The sequence below is a fragment of the Podarcis tiliguerta genome (genome assembly GCF_965153285.1).
Source record: "Podarcis tiliguerta genome assembly, chromosome: 2".
NCBI classification, from domain to species: domain Eukaryota; kingdom Metazoa; phylum Chordata; class Lepidosauria; order Squamata; family Lacertidae; genus Podarcis; species Podarcis tiliguerta.
Genome location: NC_139535.1, coordinates 90,460,583 through 90,484,510, shown reverse-complemented (window position 1 = coordinate 90,484,510; position 23,928 = coordinate 90,460,583). Strand labels below are relative to the sequence as shown.

At 42.9% G+C, this 23,928-nt stretch overlaps 1 protein-coding gene across 3 annotated transcripts in view; it reads right to left on the bottom strand.

Annotated features, from left to right (window-relative positions):
* Positions 1-23,928, bottom strand: part of CACNA1G (calcium voltage-gated channel subunit alpha1 G) — a gene marked incomplete at its 5' end in the record, with an annotated part of 323,156 nt that overhangs the window by 171,830 nt on the left and 127,398 nt on the right. The window lies entirely within an intron of this gene.

Here is a 23,928-nt window from a genome sequence, read left to right as displayed (position 1 = left end):
GAGACAATGAAATCATACAATAGTCATCATCTCAGTGGTTTCTGCACAAGTGGCGGCATCATTGTTATTATACACAGGTGCTGCAGGTTCAACTTCCAATGACTTTTTCTTAGGATTTTAGACAAAGACATTATAGAATCAAAGTATCTACAAACGGCTGCCCAGACAATAGTGCTAAGCAGCACAAAAGTGCTAACTGTTCCAGAGAGGCCCTGTTTTGTTAGAAAATGGGACTTGGTTATTACTTGTATTATTTATTATTACTATTATATATTAGATTTCTATACCTCCTCAAAAGATCTCAGGGCAGTTCGCAGAATGAAATACTTATCCACACAAGGCTTGTTTATTTATTAGATTTTTTACCTGCCCTTTATTAGAAGGCCCAATGGCAGGCTACAACAATTTATAAAACACAGTTATGAAAACAAACAAAAGCATTAGTGTTATAAAAACGAGTAAAACAGTTCCAAATGGAACAAAACAGTATAATTTTGGCAAAACAGGTGGGTCCTACAGAACAAAATATCTTAGCTGTCAGAAGTCAAGAGGCACATATTTAGCATGTGGCGAAAGCTCTACAACCTTCTGTGTGTCAGGGAAGATTCGGAGGTGCAATGGACAGAAGAGGCGGAACAGGGGCTCAGGGATGCGGAAGTGCGCCACAACCACCCAGAGACAGAGGAAGCGGAGGAGATGGCGGAGAGTAGCCAGGGAGGGCAGGGGCTCAGGGATGCTGAAGAGCCCTGCAACCGTGCAGCCTTTCTCAACCTGTGGGTCCCCAGATGTTGTTGAACTACAACTCCCATCACCCCTAGCTAGCAAGGCCAGAGCTCAGGGATGATGGAAGCTGTAGTCCAACAACATCTGGGGACCCACAGGTTGAAAACCGCTGGTAGAGGCTCGGGAAGGAAGCTCAGACTCAGGTAGGGAGGGGGCTTTCAACTCAGCACAGACAAGGAGGGAAATGAAACGTAAGAATCAAAGACGTCACTCAGGAATCGTAGGAAGCCACTCCCTGAATCTGACTCAACGGGTTTGGATGTGTAATTCTGAACTGAAGCTGTTTCTTGCAAACATGTAATAAGGACTGTAAATACCACACTAGGTGTTACTGCAAAGGGGGAGCACCAGTCTTTACATGTGGGGAGGGAATTTCACAGTTCAGTGGATGCTGCAGAGAGAGCCCCTCTCCTAGGCTGCCATTCCCTACAAATGTGGTGGTGAAATTGCCAAGGTCAGACCCATCCCCTAGGTGGGCCCTGAGTGGGGCACTGGCCCATAGCCCAGAGGGTCTGAGAAGCCCACTAGCAACCTCCCCGCTCCAGGACCACAACCAAATGCACTGGATGGGCAAACAGCTGCTGCTGCTGTGCTGGCAGAACCAAGAAATTCAAAAGGCAAGGTGTATGCAGTGGGGTAATAATGCAGCTGCCTGACTGGCTGCAGTCAGGATGAGGGCCTCTTCGTTTTTCTCCAGGACGGTGAATGGCAGCTGTCATTTCTCTGCTCAGGCAATGAAGGGGATGCTTTAGAGTTCAGTTGAGAAAGTCCAGTAGGATCTTCTCTTCTCTCACCCACCCACGCCTGGTAACTTACTTTTCTCCTTTCCTCCCCAAGACCCTGGCTCTGCTGTGTTTCGTGTACACACTTGTCTCTTTCTTTTTGGTGCATGAAGGAAACTTATTTTCTCTCCTCTCTTCTCCCATATACTTTGTGTGACCCTCTATTATTATTATTATTATTATTATTATTATTATTATTATTATCATTATTATTATTATTATTTATTAAATTTGTATATTGCCCATCATCCATAGATCCCATGGATTTATGCAAACAGAATAAAAATACAAGATAACATACCCTTTAATATTTCTCCAGTGAAAAGAGAGACGTCCTATTCTATTTACTATTATTATTTATTACTACTGCTACTACTACTTTTAATACCCCACCCATCTGACTGGGTTGCCCCAGCCACTCTGGGCAGCTTCCAACACATAAATAATAATAAAACATTAAACATTAAAAAAACTTCCCTATACAGGGCTGCCTTCAGATGTCTTCTAAAGTTTGTATAGTTACTTATCTCCTTGGGGGTCGCATAACCATATGCTCCAACATTTATCCTATGTAAATAGGGACATCCTACCATACCCTCAAACATTTCTGTGATGAAAATAGGGGTGTACTAAGGAAAAGTGGGATATTCCAGGATCAAATTAGAAACCAGGATGGCTTCTGTAAATCTGGGACTGCCCCTGGAAAATAGGGACACTTGGCGGGTCTGAAATAAAAGCACATAATACATAATAAAAACAAGAACAAAACAAACCAATAACACACACACCCCAACACATTTAAAAGGATATAGGATGTTAGGTAGCCGAAGGCCTGGTTGAAGAGGAATAATTTTGTCTGGTGTCAAAAGGTATATAATGAAGGCACCAGGCAAACCTCCCTGGGGAGAGCATTCCACAAACTTAAAGACCTGTAGACCCAGCCACTCAGAGTTGCAGCAAGCCTAATGAAAATAGTTCAATCTCCTTAAGGATTTTATCCCCGCATCCCAGTTAACAACATGGATAGATCTTCCATTGCTACAGCTGTGCAGCCTGATCAAGTTTACTCAGTGTAAAGTTTCTTAGATTGTATTAAGAAGGTGCCTACTCCCAAGTAAATGCAAGAAAATAGGATCATGTTAACTTTCAGCCATGTATGCAAGGGCAGCCCCACATATGGTGTATTGCAACAGTCCCATCTAGAAGTTCTCACAATGTTGGCCTGCTTTTACTTGCCAGTTTCCCCTCCCTCTCATCTGTATTTGGCCAGAAATGAACTCAATGTAAATTCAATGTACTGTCTTCATTTGTACACAGCACATCCTTAGCAAATGGCTGTGCTTATCTTTGTGAAACAATATGTTCTCAACCAAAGAGATGACAAAATTTAAAAATCCTCTATTAAGATTAAAGAGAGTTTCAGGACCAGGTTTTGGCTCCTATGATAAACATGAATAGGTTTAATAAAATTCATGCATTTGGGGGGAAAACACCCCAAAACAGCTCATTCAAAGAAATCCCTACAGTAATTTAGCAACAGACCAAAACAGTGGAGGGGGAAGAAGGCTAGATTTTTGCTGCTAAAGGCAAAATCTGCTGAATGAAAATTAAAAACCAAGTTGTGGAAGTTGGTGGGGCATTTGCTCAAATGGAGCAGCCTCCACTGGCCAGTTCTTTTATTCTAATGCTGTGTCTTTTGCACCTGGTTGGTAGATCTTGGGGTTCTAGCTGAAGCAGGTTGCCTAGATGGGAGATGCCACAGCAACAGCCTCCCAGAAGCACTGACACTTGTCAGGAGCAGAAGGGGATGGTGAGAGCAGAGCTGCAAGAGTACTGGACTGGCTTCACAGGTGAATTGCACAGCCCTGATCTCACTGTTGCCTTGCCCCTCCTGGTAAGGGCAGTGATGCTGCTAGGAGGCTACTACTGCAGATCTACCACATTAGGCAATACGCTCCTGTGTATAATTTAAAAATCAAGTAGAACCAAGAAGTATGAATTCTGCCCATCCCTGATTTCGTTGATGGAGTGATAGACTTGGAACTGGATTAAGCTCTGCTCAGCTTGGCATGAAATTCCCCGGGGGACTGGGAGCTTGTCATTGCCTCTTTGTCTTACGTACATCACATGGTTCTTGTCTGTCTAAAATGGGAAAAAATGAATGAATGCCACCTTCAGCTCTTGGAGGAAGAGTAGGATAAAAACATTATGAAGAACAACAACAGGTATGTGCAAGCAACAGCACGGATCCCAGGGCTACAGGGAAGGAGAGAAAGCTGGCTGTGCACAATAGCTCTTGTTCTTGGACTTCTGAGCAACCTGATTTTGTCTCTGCTATTTTAAGAGAAACTGTCCATTTTATTCCTCCCTAATCATGCCGTCAGTACTGTAGATAAAAGCTGAAAGGATATGTGCTAGGAACCAAGTCCATGCAAAGTTTAGGGCAATTTCCTAAGCGACACTAAGAATGCCATAGACGGGAATGAATGATTTATGAATGCTATTAATAAGAGGGACAAAGTGGAAAGGAACCATTTTAAAGCTGAATGTGTACTCTGGTAGCAACTGATTTGCTGCAGACACAGGAAATGCAAGAACTGATTTAAGCCTCACTTGTGGAAAGACCCTCAGGGACCCTTCAAACGTAACAAACTGAGGACCCAGGAAACACTTCTGTGCAGGGGAAAATGTGCAAATTGCATACAGAATGTTATGGTGATGCAAATTACATTTATGTCTTCATCAGGTATAAGACCACTCACCAAGAGTATGGTGGATACAATGTGCACAGAGAGAAAAACAGTGTGTGTGTGTGTGTGTGTGTGTGTGTGTGTGTGTATGATTATCATACTTCCATCGTCCCACAGTAGTACTTTGAAACAGTTCAGGAGTATGGGGGGGAGAGGCGTAGCCCAGGTACACAATTTTAAGGGCGCAAACCAGCCCCTCCATGCAGGAATCCCCGTTCCGCACTGCCTGCTGCCAAGAGTCTCTGGGTCCCAGAGTCCAGCCTGGCCTGGCCTAGCCTTTGGCAGATGACCATCCAACCTCTGCTTAAAAGCAAACTCCTTAAAAGACCATCCACCCTACAATGAAGGAGAGTTCACCACCTTCCGAGAGAGTCCACTGAACTGTCCAACAGCTCTCCACTTCTCTGCATCAGGTTAAGTGGTGTTAAAATGCTTTCCTAATTATGATATGCCCTGAATGTAGGTATTAAAAAGCTGGCTGCTCTATAAACCAATTCTGACTAAGAGTTAAGATTAAAATAGAAGAATTCCATAAAACCAGATAAAGCAGACTATTTATTCTCCATGAATAAATCATTTCCAGATGGCCTTTTTATTGTGCATTCATGATTGATGTGTGCTCATGATGGTATTGGGGCCATTATATGTGTTACACTGTTTGCACTTACAAAATTTGGGGTGGCAGATGTGCTTCGTTTCCAGTCAGTGTGTGTGCCATGGCTTCCTGCTCCAATCCTGCCACTTTCGCACCATTTTTTGGGAGGGGAGCAATAGCTGTCCCACTTTTGTTGCACTACAGTAATACCTTGGTTTACGAACTTCATCCGTTCTTAAACCGAAACCGTTCTTAAACCGAGGTGCGCTATCCTTAATGAGGCCTCCAGCTGCCGGTGCCCTTCCACCATTCAGATTCCGTTCTTAGACAGAGGTAAAGTTCTCAAACCAAGACATTACTTCCGGTTTTGCGGAGTTCGTAAACAGGACTGTTCTTAAACAGAGGTACCACTGTATAGCGCAAATGTGCCCCTCAAGGTGGCAGTAATGCAATAATATTGGGAAAGCATTGCAGAAGAACTAATGAAGGGGAATGATGTTTGCATAGTACAATGTGAATCGACCAGAAATGCACTATTATTGCATCAATGGTATGTTGCACATCTGACATGTTTTATAACATTGTATACCTGAAGAAATTGCTTTATTGTTTTTAGAAGTTATAAAGAGGGTTTCATTGATTTTTAGAGTTTGCTGATTTCCCCCCCCCCTCCAGAATTTGTGTCCATGCGCTTTATTCTGTTTTTATGGTTGATGGCTTTTGCTACAGATTTGCTAAATAAAAAATTAAAAAGTCTTATTTAGTATTATAGTAGCATACGTACATAACAAAACTAAACCGTATCATAAAACTAGAATCCTGTAGTATGCTCGCCATGCCATAGTTAGTCCCAGGCACGCTGTCTGGAAATGATTTTAATGTGCGATTCCATCCAAACCGTAGAGCCTCAGCCATGTTATCGCTGAGTCTGTGGAGATGTGGTATAGAAACAAATCACTTTGCTGTCCGCCACCCCCCCACACACTCCATTTTCCTCTTTCCAAAAGCCCTTCCGACTTCTAAATTTGAGAACTGTTGCCAGGGACCAAGTTGGGCTGGGTCAGATTTCAAGAAGCTGACAATTTATCTGACAGGATAAATCGAACTGCAGCAGCAGATCGCACAAAGGGAGGTTTCAGGTCTAGACGGAAAGGAATTTCTCTGTGTCCCTCTAGTGGGCATTTCCAATGACTTCAGGACTCCTGAGGTTAAGACAGTCACTGAAGTCAATATAGATTCTATTCGAGCATCAAGCTCTCCAACCCTTTAGTGAAAGGAAACGCTGCTGAAGGCTCTGTTTAAACCTGGTTCTGGTCACAGGAAAAATAGTGCAGCATATTGAAAAATGTCCACATCAGGCATATTTGAGGAATTCACTTTCCCACCCCCCTGCTGCAGTGTGGCCAGAGGCACTGCTTGACCATAATGGCTATACCACTGAGCCTCTTGGGCTTGCCGATCAGAAGGTCAGCGGTTCAAATCCCCGCGACGGGGTGAGCTCCCGTTGCTCGGTCCCTGCTCCTGCCAACCTAGCAATTCGAAAGCAAGCCAAAAAGTGCAAGTAGATAAATAGGTACCACTCCAGCAGGAAGGTAAATAGCATTTCCATGCACTGCTCTGGTTTCGGTGTTCTGTTGCACCAGAAGTGGCTTAGTCATGCTGGCCACATGACCTGTCTGAGGACAAACGCCAGTTCCCTCGGCCTGTAAAGTGAGATGAGCGCTGCAACCCCTCAGTCATCTGCGACTAGACTTAACTGTCAGGGGTCCCTTACCTTTACCTTTTTATACAAATATGTAATCTTCATGACCTTATATAACACATATAGCCTTGTAGGATATATGTTTGGCTATAGAAGACTGCAACTCTTACTTGGGGGTAAGGGCCCTTTATTTCAGCACCATGTATTTCCAAGTAAAACATGCATGAAATTGGGCTGGAATTTACTCGTGTCTTGGAGCTGTTCTGAGCGAGCTAATTACTTTAGAGTGCACTGAATGAAAGGCGGTGAGAGCTCAAGGGTCAATTGTGCTTTGCCACTGCAGTCAATATATGTAGGACATCAATGCTAAGAAGAAGAGGCAAGGAAACCATGTTTCCTTTGCAACAGCTCTGGCAAACACACCATTAAATACGTAGCTTGATATCTTCACTTTTTACTATCCAATTCCTTGGTGGAATGAAACCAGAGTAAGTTTCTACAGATGTAGAAACTGTCGACAGCTTGAGGTATATTTCATGGAGCTTAACTTCAATTGGTCAACTCCAGCTAAAAGCTGAAGCTGCTGAACAGAATTTTGGGCTGGGGTATTGTTTATAGGTTTTTGGTTGTTGTTTCTATGAGGAAACCATTTTTATGAGGAAACTTCACCTTGGCTGTGTACTTTATGGTGAGTTATTTATTTATGACTACTTTTGTCATGTTTGTAATTATGTAAAAAATTTTATGTTGTGAGCCGCCTTGAGCATGCTTTTAATTATGGAAAGGCAGCATATAAATAAAATGATGATGATATACTGCTTTCTCATCCTCCCTTTGGCATTAGTGTTCTTAAAAGTAGGATGCTTCCTTGTGCCAAATCAGACCAATGGTTCATCTCAGCAGTGTCTACACTGATTGGCAGCTAGTCTCTGGGTTTTCTGACAGGAAGTCTTTCCCAGACCTATCACCAGATGCCAGGAACTGAACTCGTGACCTTCAGCATACAAAGCAGATGCCCTACTGATCTGCGGTCCTTTCTAGAGCCATTCCTGCTCCCTGGATCCTTCTTTTTTCTATCTCAAGCTCCTTCCCTTTTTTGGCCTCCATGCAGACTGAAGGCACAACAAGCACAGCAAAACTCTGTGGCTCTTGGCACAGCCCAGCTGCTGGCCTTCCTCCATTAGTTTTCTGCAGCTTTCTTTTGAAATCTTATTAGGGATTCTAAACCACAGAAAAAAATTCTAAGTGTTCTTCGCACTATGGATCTCTGGCATAACGAAGGCTATTGCTCAAGATGACAACAAGTACATATAGAACATAACGAGCTTCTCTGTGGACAACAGTGGACCACCTTACAAAAGAAGCTTATCAATAGACAACGATGAAGCAACGATGGAAAAGGCCAGATGAAAATATGCTTGCTAAGGATTTGTGGGTCAAAAATATTCCTATTACCAAGGAGCCTTTTTGTCACCAGACTTACACAACAAAATGTCTAAAGGCGGCGGGTGTGTGTGTGTCACAGATCTTGCACCTACTGATCACACTCGTGGATGTATGCAATCCAGTTGTGTAAAATGCACATTCTTTACCTCCTGTTCTCTTGTCTTTGGCCAGTAGGCCTTGGGAAAACTGAATCTATCTATCCACACACACTAACATGAACCCTGATGGTTGCAGGGATTATAGAGTCTGATATACATTTTGTTCCTACTATATATGCTAACTTAGTTTGCTATATATCACAGCACTCTAAACCATGATTATTTATAGGTGGCACAGTAAGTAGCAAAGCTGACTGCAATTCCTCTTGCAGCATTTTGCATACAAAACCATGGCCTGCAACATGGAGCATCTGTGAACACAAATCCCTAGCATGCGACTGTGTATACAATCATGCATTTCCTTGCTTAAGACTATTTTTGTCAGCAGTTGTAGAACAGAATGCTGAAGTTAATCAATGACATGGTGGCAATGATGAGGCAAGTCTTGTGGTAGAAGGTGTTTTGTTTTTTTGAGAAGTCTGATGCCCAGGAAAAGCGGTGAGAGAAGAACTAGGTACTGAAAGCAGAGTAAAGCAGAAGCTGCTGGACAACTCTCAGCTGCAGAAATATATGAGCCTGAAGAGCCTTAGGCTGAGAGGCCACTGGGACCCAGAACTTGACATTCTGCCACAACTGCTAAATTCTCTGTAAGTTTGCACAATTGCATGATCCCAAAGGCTTTGGCAAGATGGACCACTGGACTGATCCACTATGGCAATGACTGTATAATATTAGGTTTTTCACTGTCATGAAACATTTGCACAAGGCATAGCACATTCATCAAGCTCTTTTGGTCTCTCTCTCCTCTATTCCATTACTATGCCGTTGCATACCCTGTGCCAAATTCATGCTCGGAAGTAGAAGCAGATGATTGCACACCTTGCCACAGGAATACAATCCAAGGTACCACAATAAGGACACTTGCAGAGTTCTTTACAAGAGGTCATATTGTGACTATGCCAATGCAGCAGTTTTGCAGCATGCATCTTGTTTTGAGCCTAAATTTGATGGCAATCCTGTGGTAATCACATTTTATAATTTCTCGAGCTGCTGAAAAAAGCATTCATGTTTCAATGTCTTCCCTGCAGTTGCTCTGGCATTTTCTGATTTCTCCAGGTGTCATTTCCACAATAGCTGTCAGCTCCTTATGTTGCCGAGCCTCTACAGTTATAAACCATTGCTATGGCATACAAATGCTGGCAAGTTGGAGCACAAAGGGACTAGGGCGGGAAAATGAGTTGTCCAATACTGTGACATGTGCATGCCAAGCAAAGCTTTAGAGGATCCTTGGCAAAAAAGGGCCTCTGATGGGTGCTCTGCCCTACAGTGGTGGTCTGGTGGGGGTCCCTGGAAGGCTTATCCTGGCCATATTGGCAACCTCTAGTGGTTCACTTTTTTCCAAAATTCTCCGGACAAGAACTCTACTTCTAGGGAATAGGTGACTGTTGCAAATAGGTAATGTTTTTAAAAATAGTTCTCAGGATATCTAATTTTTACTATTGATTGATTGCATCTATATCTTACCTCTTTCTCTAAGGAGCTCAAGGTAGGAAATATAGTTTGCTGGAGATTTCACATGCTCACTCACAGCTCTTCTCTGACACATTTATTCTGCTGTTTATCTGGGATCTCCCCGCAGTTTCTGCTCTAGTATTTTATTTTATTAAAGGCTTTGCAGCTCATCACAGCAGAGTTGTGGAAGTCGTTGGCCCCCACAGATGGATGCTATCCAAACAATGTCAGACGAAAGGAACTACATCTCCAAGATGGCTCTACCTCTTTCTCTTCGCTGCCTACACTGTCTTCTCCCACATTGCTATATTTGGGATGAATCTTCCAAGCTGTGACCTCAAGCTGGCAGCTGGAATTCCTATTCTCATAAATGTGTAAATATTTCCTTGGGAGTAAAAAGAAAGATTCTAGGCTAATAAATATCAACATCAAAGCAGAATTTAAATAGCCATCTGCGTATGAGAGCACACCAGTCTTGAAGGGCCTCACCCTCAAGCCCAAAGAGTCTCTCAGGCAGCAATCCTAAGCACACTTCCTGAAAATAAGTCCCACTGAACTCTCTGGCACTCATAGCAGAGAGTAGCCTTGTCACTATTAGTTACTCTTTTCGTTAAACCTCTTATAACAAATAATTGTATTCCATGGCATAGCATGCTGCATTGGCAGGTTGTATTAAAAACAAAATGAGAGCTGAGCCAAAAACTTTCCTAGAAAAATTGGGAGTGTTGGGTATATGTGAACACATTCACAAAACTGCCATCCCTACTAACCTTATTATCGTCTTCCCTACATGCCACTTGACCCAGAAGTCTCCAAAGCAGAAAAATAGCATATTAAAGCAAAATGTAGCCCCAAACGACAAACTACAAGTGCCATACATCAGTCAGCAATGGAAACAATATGACAGCGAAACCACAGTACAGAAGAAAGCATTTCCAAGCTAAAAGGTGCTATCACCAACTTTACAGCTGGCCCACAGGCAGGAACTGAAAACCTGAGCAGTCGATGAGATGCACTCTGAAAGCTCACCCCAGCTAAAATTAAGGGTACTCTCACCATCACCCCTATTCTAACTACACAAAGTAAAAAAGGAATCTGTGTAAGTAACTGGCAGAAATGAAATAACATGATAACAAAATTGGGAACACTTACAATGTTAATAATTGGGATGACCCAAAGGGGGCCTTCAAAAACGATCCATTCTACCTGCTGGTGCCTTCTTGCAGGTTGGTCTCCTTGTGTAGTGGAAACGCAAAACTGCTCCTCGGTCTCTGACCCAAGGCAGTTTTTGGAGGGAGTGATTTGTGGCAGAGAAGTGGAGCGAATGGATGATTCCCCAAGCAGGTAGAGAAAGCAATAGGGGGAAGAATTATTGTGCAGGTGAGGAAAGGAACAGATGCACACGCATGCACACACTCTTGTCTGCCGCAAATCACCCTTCCCTGAAGCTGTTCCACAAGATTCTGCCACCATTTGTTACATGAGTTTGACACCAAATATCCACGAGAGCTATTATTAAATTGAACACGCTTCCTGGTCCATGCCATGAAGCAAAAAGGAAGATGGCTTAAGCGCAGGTGGAGGAAGGCTTTTGCTGAATCAGACTGAAAAGTTTACTACATATTATCAAGCCTATTCTGTCGTGGAGGTGAAGAAGTTCTCCCCCTACCCCCTATGTTACATCTTCTAAATGTCATCCAGCAGGGGATTTTCTGTGAGGGCAGCAGGGACTTGGAACAATCTGGCACAGAAAGGGATGTGGCCCAACCCTTGGGGGCAGACTGTGTGTCAGAGTCCTGTGCTGCCAGCCACGGAGGAGCTCAGTGGAGGGAGAAGCCAGCCAACCAGCTGAGTTCCAGGAGGGTACTTGCCTAGAGGCAGAGTCTATGTACAAGGTTCAGTCTGGTCCTAAGGTCAGGAATATCTCGATTCACGTAGTCAGACGATCCGGGGGTCAAGAAAGCCAAAGGTCCAAGGTCACAAGAAGCAAGAAACAGCAAAGTCTGAACAGGAATGATGAATGTTGTTTCCAGCAACTGACTGAGGATGGAAACCATGCTTAAGAAAGCCGACGCCAGCTGGTTCTCATCAGGAGCAAAAGGGCTGATCAACAGCAGGTGAAGTCACTTCACCTTTTGCTCCTTCAGGCTGCTGCTCAGCAGGTGAAGCTGACGCCTGGCCAATGACACTGAGATGTGTTTGCAAAATGTTGTGAGGGTTAAGCGAATTTGACGTCACGTTTAAACCAGTTTCATTAGGGAAGGAGCCCAGAGCACCATCCAGCCTGGTATTGCTGGGTGATTTTCAGCTTTAAGGCTCAATTGATTTGGACAAGTTTGGCCGACTACCTGTATGCTGGTCCCTTGCCCATCTTGACTTATTACAGCAAACAGGTAGAGGGCAGGGCTAAGAGACAGGATATAAATTCCTCCTTGGCACTGTTCCTTCCATCGACTTATTTGAAAGATGCCATGATTAAGCTGCTCCTAATAAGAAGCCTAACCTGGACCTGAAGGGGGAACAAAAGGGAGGGATAATAGAATGGAGAAGACTGGAAGACACCAGACAAGCATCCAGCCATGCACAGGAACACTCCACACTACTGCTTTTTGTTACCAGCTGCACTGGTCTGGGTCTAATCCTAAACCACAAATGAGGAATCTTTTTCAGTCCATGGCCCACATTCCCTTGTGGGCAGCCTTCCAGCAGTGGGTGTGGCCAAACACACACACGGCTCTCCATAGTCCCTCTAGGTAAGTAGGAGGTATTAGCACATGCTTCCTCAACCTCGGCCCTCCAGCTGTTTTGAGACTACAATTCCCATCATCCCTGTCCACTGGTCCTGCTAGCTAGGGTTCACGGTAGCTGTAGGCCAAGAACATCAGGAGGGCCTAGTTTGAGGAAGCCTGTATTAGCAGAGGTCAATGACCAATTCAAGGTAAAACCAGTACAGAAGAGTGCAGAGCAGGGCCAGTGATGGGCATGGCCTGGATAGAGTCCTGAGGGCCAGACAGAGAGTCATGGGGGGCCTGAGATTCCCCACACCTGTCCTTATCAGAGCAGTTTAACCCTGCTTCCTGGAATCCTCCCTGCTGTCCTCCCCCCCCCCCAAACTTACATTGATCAGCGAAGGTGCTGTTACAGTAGTGTGAGTATGCCAAACAAGAGTAGGAAAGGACCCATTGATATCCATGCATTTGCCAGCTCTAAAGATGATGTGATTAGACCTTAAGGTACTTTCTTTTTCTACGATGCCATAGGATAAGAAGCATCCATCCAACTGCTTGTGGGATTTGATCCAGTCAATGCCTTTGTACACATAATTGCAAAGTGGGGATGACAGTCCTTCCTCTTCTTTTCCTCCCCCCCCCCCCAATTATCCAGCCTGAATTCGCCACAAGTTTCCCAGTCAAATGCAGATTTCCTCTTCCTTGAATGATAAATAATAATAGGTTGCAGGAAACAGAGATGATGTTTAAATTATATGAAAGAAGGAAGGAAAATGTTGAAGGCAGAAGTGCAGCAGAACCTTCAAGCCAATAATACACTAATACACACACACACACACACACACACACACACACACTATGAAAACTATTCAAAGAGGTTCTGCCTCTTTCCTTCCCACCTCTCCTCTTCTACAGATGGCAAACAGAACTTATGCATCTAAAATATGCGACCATCAGGTCATCTTAAGATTGGTTTAAACATTTGCACGTGTAAGAATCAGGAAAAAAACTTGACCCTTTATAGCACAAAGCAGCATCACTTGGGCTATAGGAACTTTCATATCTCCTTCTGTAACTTTGGAATGGTCATGTGAGGCAGGTTAGGCTGAGAATTGGTGACTGGCCCAAAGCATTAAGTGTTTATGAAGTTTGGCAAAATGTTTTTTTTTTGTGTGTGTGTGTTCCACTGAGCTAAACGTTGTGAAAATGCACATGCCCATGAGCATTATCATTTTCTTTTTGTAGTCCACAAAAGCTTATGACATAATAAATTTGTTAGTCTTTAAATGACACAAGGCTTATTTTGTGGTACCTTATTTCAAGTTTCATTATTACACCCTTTAGCCAAGCAATTAGACAGGAATATAAAAGCAAAGGGTTTATCAAAGATCATATAGCATTAGCCCATCACTCAGCATAGGCAAGATTTCAAGAATTAAAGCAGCCACATCCAATTCTAATCTCATGTCTTGCTTCATATCTTTCTCACAAATACCTTTGATATAGTTAGGGAATAAAAAGGTTAAACTTGTGAATAGGTTTGAATTGGTTATGCAGTAAGATTACAATGTAAAATAGGAAACCGCAGAGGGAGGGGGAGGAAAGAAAAAGCAGGTTGGATTTGTTTAGATTGAATTTTTGTTGTTAAAATATTACAAAATGCAAATTTATTTATTTATTTATTTAAAAAATACCTTTGATATAGTTTTTCACCTCCTTGTTTATCACAGCATTTTGACAACTTGTGGGAAGCCTAGATGAAAATGGTTTGGTCTAGAATGGAGGGCTTTTTCCTGTTTTTAAGTTATTCTTTCGGATCAACACTATATGTACTCAGTATTGTGTTTTCTATATTTTATTTTTTGTTCTGTAAATCACTTCAGGACTCCCATCAATTGTGGGAAGCAGTTAATGGGTAGCTGAGGGTTTACCCCTTTTTTCTTTAAAAAACAACGAAACAAATGCTATGACACCACTTGAAACTTGGCAGCATCCCATTCTAATATGGGGCAGAGTGCTACAATGGGATTGGTGCTATGTCACACTGTAAAGAAAGCCTGCTTCCCCTAAATATTGGGATTTTTTAACCATGCGGAAAGTAACAGGGAAATGCCCTATAAAGTGTGGGATACCACTTGCTTGATGCAACTTCATCTAACCTCCCCACAAACTAATCAGGACAAATACTCACCTAATAGCCCACGTCATCTAGCCTCTCTGCAAAGAGATCAGGATGAATACTTGATAAACAGGTCACCTGGAAGTGCCCTTTGACTTGTGCAACAGATTAAAGCTGCTTCTCTTTACACAGTTCAGTGCTGCTAATTTCATTTATCATTGCAGCAACCTTGTGGGGAAAGAACTAGGGAACTTGCCTAAAATGACCTAATGAGAGTCACCCCACATCCAAATTCAGTACTATACTGCTCTATAGGCAGCCTTGGACAAAATGGAAAACCTTTGAAGTTTAGGTCAAATAACGTTCTGAAATATCCTGTATTCGCCACATATTCTTGCATATGAGGCACTATAAAGATCACTGCCTTTTTAAGCAGTTTGACCCTCCCTCAAAATGTTGGCTATTTATTTGCTGTGCATCAACAGAGCATTAGAATTCTCATTGCTGTTGCTATTCGGGACTTCTGTAATTTTGCAGTAACAAACATACCTCCAGGAAAAGATGGGCAGAAAGGAAAGAGAATGCATTGCATTGGCTGAAAGTTTTATTTACTTTTAAAAAAAAATAATAACTCCTAATTTTATCAGCAAACCCTCTGATCAGCATATCACCCCCTGAAGCTAATAAATGTCCTTCTAATATAATGCTGCACCTTGATTAAAAATTCTCATAGTTGTGAGAGGAAAAGTGACTCTGAGACTGGCTGCGCTCAGGGTGATATGTTAATGCACAGATGATGGAAGTTTCCTGCCCCCTTTCTTATTCTCTCCCTCCCTGTTTCCCCCTCCTTTTTCTTTTCTGCAAATGAAACTTCAAGCTCTTTTTACCACTAATGGGATTTTGGAGATACACAAAGTGCTGATGGCTACCGCTTTGTACTTGACGTTGTTTGAGCCGAGCAGCTGACAAAGGAAAACACTTCAATTAGCCAGGGCACCAGAAGTCTTATTGAATTTTTCAGCTGCTGCCACAACTTCAGGAGCACATGCAAAAGGTAAAAAGGAAAACTGTGCAAAGAGAATAGTAGGGCCAGCTCCAGTGAGATTACAGAAGTCTCTGGTCAACCAACTCAGCAAGAACAAACAAATGATCCAGGTGATTACAGCCCACAGCAGCGTCTGATGCATCAAGAAGCTGGATCTTGTGGCTGGACAAGACTCCTCCCTAAATCCAATCTCAATGTGCCTTTGGAAGTACAGAGAAATATGTGGTCCCTCAACTAGACAATATTTGGTCCGGCAACTACTATCCACAGTAGCAGCCAGGTTGCCCAAAGGAACCTGCTGCAGCAAAAGGAGCAATGAACAAACATCTCAGCCTTCCCAAAGTAAGGCTGTTAGGGTGAAAGGGATGTGCATAGTTTATCTAGTCCATCACCTGAACCTGAAGATAGAGGACCACAGTAGCACAGCATCTGCCTAACATGCAGAAGGGTCAGTAATTTCCAGCATCTTTAGGTAGGGCTGGCAGAGACCCCTGTCTGAAACACTGCAGAGCCTCTAAGAGTTAGTGTTAGACAAATACTGAGATGGGTAGGCCGATGCTCTCAGTAAAAAGCAGCTTCCTATGTTCCTAAGCACCTAAGGAGGTTAGTAGGATAGACTGAAGTGTAACATAGCAGGGCACCCATGCACCCTGGTAGCTCAGGCACACATATTCTTGCTGCTATGTACTTTATGCTACAAGTGAAGGCAGGGGAGGGAGGGAGGGAGCCAGGTCACTAGCTAATGTTCCAGAGGGAAAATTCCTTCCCAATCTAGCATATGGTGAGCAGCAGAATCAAAGCATGAAAGAGAAACCTGTCCGTCGAACCTCTTCAAAGACTAAGTGTTCTTAGCTCTCCAGTGCAAATCCAACCCATCTGATATTTCATCTTCAGCTGTGATTCTCACTGATGTGGAGAGGGTGTGGAGAATGAGCAAAAACTTAAGATGGGGAAGAGGGAGGGAGGCACTCGTTCCCAATCTCCCAGCAGGCCTCTACTGAGACAACCAATTAACATGCATGCACCATAAGGATATCCTTCACGTAATTATCCAGATCAGTTTTAAAACTGAGAAGTGTTTCATGCATTCTTGATTCTTTTCTTCAAGACAAGTGGATGTGCCTAGTGAAACAATCACAATATTATACAAACCTGGGACAACAATGCTGCTAATTTCCACCCTACTGTTTCCTCCTGGCTGGGGAGGTTTTCTCAATGTCAGCAGCCCATTGTAAGCAACTGCCAGAAAAACAGCTAACTCTCCCCATGAACTGTGCCTGCCAGTATTCTACATTGCCATGCATAGAACTACACAGAGCCTCTCTAAATATCATACCTTTTAAGTGTACACCTATGATGTCCCCTGTTTTAAAATGTATGTATGTGTGAAATGGCTCAGGATTAGTGCTGGGCTGAAACATTTTTGGAGGTGGGGTGAAAAGTCCCAAATACCAACCTTTCAGAGGTAGGTGGGTGGATGAAATCTGAAGATATTTCCCAGCTAGAGAGGGGAGTATTACCTTTTAAATATGAGTGTCTGGGCTGCCCCTGCCCACCAGAGAGGTCTGTCTACCACCAAGTATATTGTTCTTAGAGGGCCAAATGAAACCTTTTTTAAAAATTCTCCCAGGCCTTTTGGATTTGTGTTTTGAAACTCTGCCTTTAATGTGGTCGTATTGCTTTGGGTGTTTGCAATAATTTGTCAATTAGCTTTGCATTTTAAGTTTGTTATGGCTGTCTTGAATTTCATACTGGGAAATGTTCTAGGAATTTTACATTCATTCACTCACTCACTCATTTGCAGGCCTTCCTAGACCGTTTTTCATTAATTTTAAAGGGGGGGGGGAGGGTTAAAGACAACAGCAAACACCACTAAATATCACTCAGGACAAACAAACTCCCAAAAAAACTAATTATTATTTTAAAAAAATAAATAGCAGAGTGAAAATCAATTTATAGTGTGGGACAATAGTCAATTTTCAACTTTCAACTGAAGCCAACATCTTACCTGCCTCCCAAGGCCAGCAAGGAGGAGACTGTGTACACTTTCTCAACTGTGCATGCTCACTGGACTGTTGTTGTTAATTTTATTTGTGTACCACCCTTCATCCGAAGAGCCCAGGGCGATTCAAGGTTTTCTAGACTTACCGGGGGGGGGGGGGGGGGAGGAAGGGCAGAGATCCACATTTCCTTCTGCACAACCTCCTGAGGGCCACATGGTAGTGGCCAGTGGAGCCAGAGACAAACACGGGCGGTGCAGCAAATGAAAAGTTTACCTTTGCACAATAGGCTAGTTTCTACACCCACCTAGCCCTACCTGTCGTCCATAGATGAGCAAGAGGCATTATCAGAGTTCAATGACATATTACAGTCAGGCAAAAACCCTCAAGGTATGATGCAGGACCAGTGAAAAGTATCGCCTGGGAAGAGTTATGAGAGAACTGAAGGCTCTGTGCTTGAGGTTCCCCACTCACGGCATGCAGGCTCTGATTCAGGCCTTCATTTCTGGTCCTTCTTATCTGGCTGGTCCCCTATTTTGGCCAGAGTGTGAGGTGCTGACCAGCGCAAGGGAGGTTCATGACAGAACCTGGTTACAGTCTGGCTCATAGCTGTCAACTTTCAGATTTGAAAATAAGGGATCAGCAGCCTCACCTGTCCCGGGGACAGTTTACAGGATATCTAACAATCTGGGATAGCAGCAGGAAGCAGCGGGAAACGGCACTGAAATAAGGGAATTTCCCACACAAAAAAGGGAAGGTTGACAGCTATGGTCTGGCTACTGTCACACAGCCTTGGAACGATGGTCCTGGATGTGCTGAAAGTTTCAGAGCTCTGATTGCTCTCCTGCCTCTGTGTTGTATCTTGACCTATTCAATTTTGTATGCAGCACCAGGGCATTTTCAGGGCTTATTTCCAGGCAGTTTGGAAATCCTGTCAATGCATTCAGAATCAATTCGGCCTCCGTACAAATGGCAAAAGAAACACCCAACTTTGCTGACGATACAGAGCAGCAGAGGTTGGAAAACTGTTTCCGTTTGTAGGCCAACTTCCAAGGGCCCAGTGTCAGTGTTGAACAGGGCCAGAAGCAAAAGGGGACAGAGCAACAAATTTGACTCTAACTTTTACAAAGTAGGCTGCAATTCCAGCCACACGGAAGTCAGAGGTTTCCACACACACGTGTACACCCCTCCATCCAGACATGGAAGAGATATTACAGTGGTATCTTGGGTTAAGTACTTAATTTGTTCCGGAAGTCCGTTCTTAACCTGAAACTGTTCTTAACCTGAAGCACCACTTTAGCTAATGGGGCCTCCTGCTGCCGCTGTGCCACCGGAGCACGATTTGTGTTCTCATCCTGAAGCAAAGTTCTTAACCTGAAGCACTATTTCTGGGTTAGCAGAGTCTGTAACCTGAAGCGTATGTAACCCGAGGTACCACTGTACAAGGAAACATCCCAGCCGGCCAAAAGCACTCGAGGAGGATATGCAGCAGGGCCTATAAGGGGGTCTGGCCTGAGTAAAAGGCTTAACCTGAGGAGAAATCTAAGAGATGGATACTGAGGCCTGGAAGGCCTCTGGGCCTAAGGTTCCCCATCTCCTTATTAAAAAATTTTAAAAGGGCTATCTGCTATAAAAGAGGATAGGTCCCAACTCACATGCATAACAGACAAGGGGCGGAAAAGTAGAGTACAACAGGTGGCATGATTTGACCCATAACTGAGAATAGGTTTAACTTAAGTTGTGAACACCCTGAAATGTGGCTACATACAAGCAAAAGCACCAGCCTGCTCGCTGATCTTGCTAAAACCTTGGGTCTTTTACCACTGTGGCTCCTGCTTGAAAAGCACAATGAGGAATATTCCAGGGCCTTGGAATGTGCATGCAAATGAGATTCAGAAAAAGCAGGCAGAAATGGATGACAGGCTTCTGCTGCGGTGCCAGCTGAGTCCTGGCAGGTCAGGGATGACACTAGGTTAAGCTACAGCAATTAATGAGAATGGATGGTTGCATACCACCCATTCCAGAAATAGGCTCTCTTGACAAGAGCCTTGCAGGATGTCCACGGTTCTGCTTTTGAGAGAGAGAAAAAGTCTCAATAGCATTAAGACATTAATTCAAGCCCATTGAGGCTCCAATTTAACAGCCCTTCAAAATCTTTCTCCCTCTCAGAAGGAAATCACCCTCTTTCCCATTTTTGTCTCTTGATTGTGTCTGAAAACGATTCCTGATGCAAAGCTTGGTCCAAGGATTATAGGATTTCTATGATGATGTTGGGCATTTAAATGGATTTTCTCCTGGGCTGCTACAAAGTGAAATCAGGCTTCCATTACAAAAAAATAAAAAATAAAAATTCTACAAACTTTTGGGTAGGTTTGGAGAATATTTTCACAGCAAGGGGTAGCTGAACACTCAGAGAAATGGAAAGCTGTTTGCATACAAATCCTTGACTGTGTTAGTACGAATATTCTTAAGGAAATAACCAACCTGGGTTTGTTCTGAGTTGGTTAGACAGCAACACTCTTTTTAAATCATACTGAACTTTTAGACAACAAAAGGAAGATTGAAGTGAGTAGTTTTTTCCTTATAGGAATGAATTAAAACATGGATGTGACAAAAACCTTTGTGTAAATACATATATGCCCTCCACACTTTGGCTAATTCATGTGTAGCGCCAAACTATGGTTTGGAGCCACATGACTGTATATAAGGCTCATATACTTCCTCTCCCAGTGCTTGAATTAGGCGAAGAAGTGTGAAAGGTTAATGAAGATTATGAGTCCCACCTTTGGACACTATTGTCTTCTTAAACTATGCCTTCCTTAAGGACGAATCCAAACTCACTTGCTAGCATTGCTTCCTCTTCTTGCACCTTCCTGCACTTTTTCCTTTGAAGCAAAGCTGTTTGCCATTAGGGCCTCATCTGCACTACACATTTAAAACAGCACCCTACCACCACAATCATGGCTTCAAGAACTGAGAGAAGCGTAGTTTAAGTCTGCTGGGAGTTACAAGGAGGCTTATTTTCCCCTCATGAATCTACAATTTCCAGGGTTCCCTGGGAAGAGGGATTGATGGTTAAAACACTCTGAATTGTAGCTCAGTGGGAATAAGAGGGGTCTCATAACATCTCTCACCACCCTTAACAAACAACAGCTCCCAGGATTCTCTGGGAGAAGCCGTGACTGTTTAAAGTGTATTGGTACTGCATGAAATGCATAGTTCAGATGGGACCTGTATCTTAACTGAGAAAGCCATAGCTTCTCTGCAAACCAGAACTGGTCTACAAATTCTCAGGCAGGTTTTTCTCCTCAGTGCTTCAAGGAGTACTGCCCACATGCCATCCAGATTATATAGTATGCTGCAAACATAGCAGTAGCCAGAGTAACCTGCAGAACAAAGCGGGTATTTGCTAGAACTCCAGCAGTTTAACACTGGCTCAGTTCCAGCAACAAGGAGGACAGAAAGTGATTATTATGCATGTAACCCAATTCAGAATTAGGTTTCAGAAAGAGTGACATGGTTACTGGTTATCACATTCTTTTCAAACAGTTCATATTTAATTTAGCTTTCTCATCATCAGATTCTCAAGGTGATGTGTCCTTGGCTTATAAGGGTCAGGGCTTCTTACTTCTCATTTTGCAATTTGGCTTCATCTGCACCAAGCCAGACAGGTGCCATTCCCTAAAGTATAGGATATAACCCCTGCCCTAACTCCAACAAAGACACAAAAGTAAATTATTGAAGTAGCAATCATCTATAGCTACTCAGTCTAGGTTTAGACAGTTGTGACACAAGTTATTCTATAGCCCCTTACCCACTGGAAGGGTGGGCTCTATTCATTAACTCGAGAAAGAGAAGGAGGGGGGTCAAAGTCTGCAGCACACAATATAAATCAGATGTGGACATGGTATATTAATTTACGGACTCTATTCCCTGTTCCCAGTTTTCTACATGAGTTTTACTTTGCTGGGTTCTCCCCCTCTGGAGTTGCACATCATGCCATGGTGCCATGCCCCTGTTTGCTCTTGTGTGTCCCACTTTGGAAATTAAGTATGAAGTCATAACTCATGTATTACATTGCAGCTTCGTGCAATTTCATTCCAAATACAATCCCTGCATGGTCGTTCCAACACTTCTGAAACACTTCAGCCAAAATTGTAACATCTTCAGCACAACAGAAAAAGAAATAAATAATTCTTCTTCGAAATTATGCGATGAGTTGAGGCTGGAAAAGCAAATCAGAAGGCACAAAGAGACATCCTTGTGGAATCAGTATTTTAATTCCATAAATGGTTACAGTTTGCCAAGACCATGTGTCTAGCGATGGGGCAAGGAGTAACCCTGCATTCCTTCTCCTCTGCAGTAATAAAATGTAAACTCAAGGGTCCCCAAAATCAGCTCCATAGTAGCTTATTCTAGATTATTTAACAAGAGTTAATTAACCCTTTACAGAGCCATGTTTATGAAGGTGATTAAAAATTATTTTCCCCCAGATACAGGCACGTGCAGAAAATAAAAGCTTTTCACATTTAACTCTGGTTTTGGATGAGCTGCAATTATTCTGGTTTGGTGCTGGTTCAGGCCAGTAAGCGTTAAGTACCAGTAACTGGTTTGACACATACAATCAACTGGTACAGTACTGGTTCGCAGGAGGACTATAAGGCACAATATAATTTCCTTTCTCCAAGAGGCACAAGGCAAACCCTTAGCTTTGTCACCTGCTCTTTATTAAGTTTTGTGTTTGCAGCTACTGAATGGGTCCTGGTTTGATTCTTATCTCAGCTTTCCTAGTCTTCCTGTAATCATGTTATTTTGTATTTTCCTGCCCCAATTTTGGGTTAATGGATTAATCTCCATTTTCAAACATATTCACACTTCATTTTATATAATATCATATATGTTCACACTGTACCGTAATGGTCATATGATAGATGGCAAATCTACCCCATGTCACTGTAATGTCAGAGTCACCAACAAATGTGATTGACAGTACACACACACACACACACACACACTCATGGCACCTGTGAAAGGTATCATTAAATATTTCCTCAAAATTCAAAGTGTGTGACAGAATACTTGCTTTTCCCTCCCAATTATTGTCACTAACTGGGCATCTCTTACACACATGCCATTTTGTGTGATGCTACACAGCCACAGCAGCCATTTTGTGACTGGCACTATCTCAAAATTCCAAATGTGCTCACAAACCTAAAATGGTTGTAAAGTTTATGGTATATATTTTCTTGATCCAGACCAGGATTCCATAATGCTCTGGGCTAAGCATAAGGTAACTCACAACAGGACTCACCCTTGCATATTGAGGCAAACTGACAGTTCAGGCTCATTTCCCTGGCAGTCAGTCCCATTAAACACAGAGGGGCTTACTTCCCTATAAGCATGCACAGGATTGCATGTACGAATGCCCATTATTCTAGATTAATTAATGTCCATTATTCTAGATTCATACTATCCAAATTTGCAGTAGATGAATTCCTAAATCTTTGATTTTCTCAAGGAGTCAAAATTATTAGTATTAGTATTATTTAGTATTATTCTATATGTACCCCACCCATCTGACATGGTTGCCCTAGCCACTCTGAGTGGCTTCCAACATATATTAAAGCATAACAAAACATTACACATTAAAAAGCTTCCCTATACAGGGCTCCCTTTGGTCATATTGAACAATTAGAGATCCCTGCTATTATTTAAGGCAACGAAAGCATTTCTGGTTGGAATGACAAGTCTTTTGTCAAACAAAATATATTTATTTCTCTAAGCAAGCAAAATGGTCTCCCTTGCCATGCACTTTCCCCCCTTAACACTCTCCAGCACAGCTGTAGGTCTGCCGGGTTTACATAATGCACCCAAAAGAAAACACTTGGTAAGTACTCTTTCCTCCCAAAGCACACTGCTGAACGTCAGTATGAAATAAAGAACCTAAGGTTTTCAAATGCCAGCCTGCGAGCAAATACAATTCAAGGCATCATCTTCAAATACTGAATGATTTATGCCTTGTTTAGCTTAACGCATTGTAATGTTTGAATAATAGAGTTGGAAGGGACACATTGAAGGTCATCTGGCCCAACCTGCAGCTGATGCACAAAATTGACTTAATTGGTCCATCCTCTACTTTAAGAACTGCAATGAAGAAGAGCCCACGGCCTTCCAAAGTAGTCTGCTCAAGTGTCCAACAGCTCGTGCCATTAGGATCTTCTTCCTAATGCTTAGTCTAATGTTTTTTCCCCTTGTAATTTGAACCCATTGGTTCAAGTTCTACCCTTGAGGGTAACAGAAAACAAATTCACACCACCATCTGCATGGCAGTCCTTCAAATATTTGAAAATGGATGTCATATCACCTC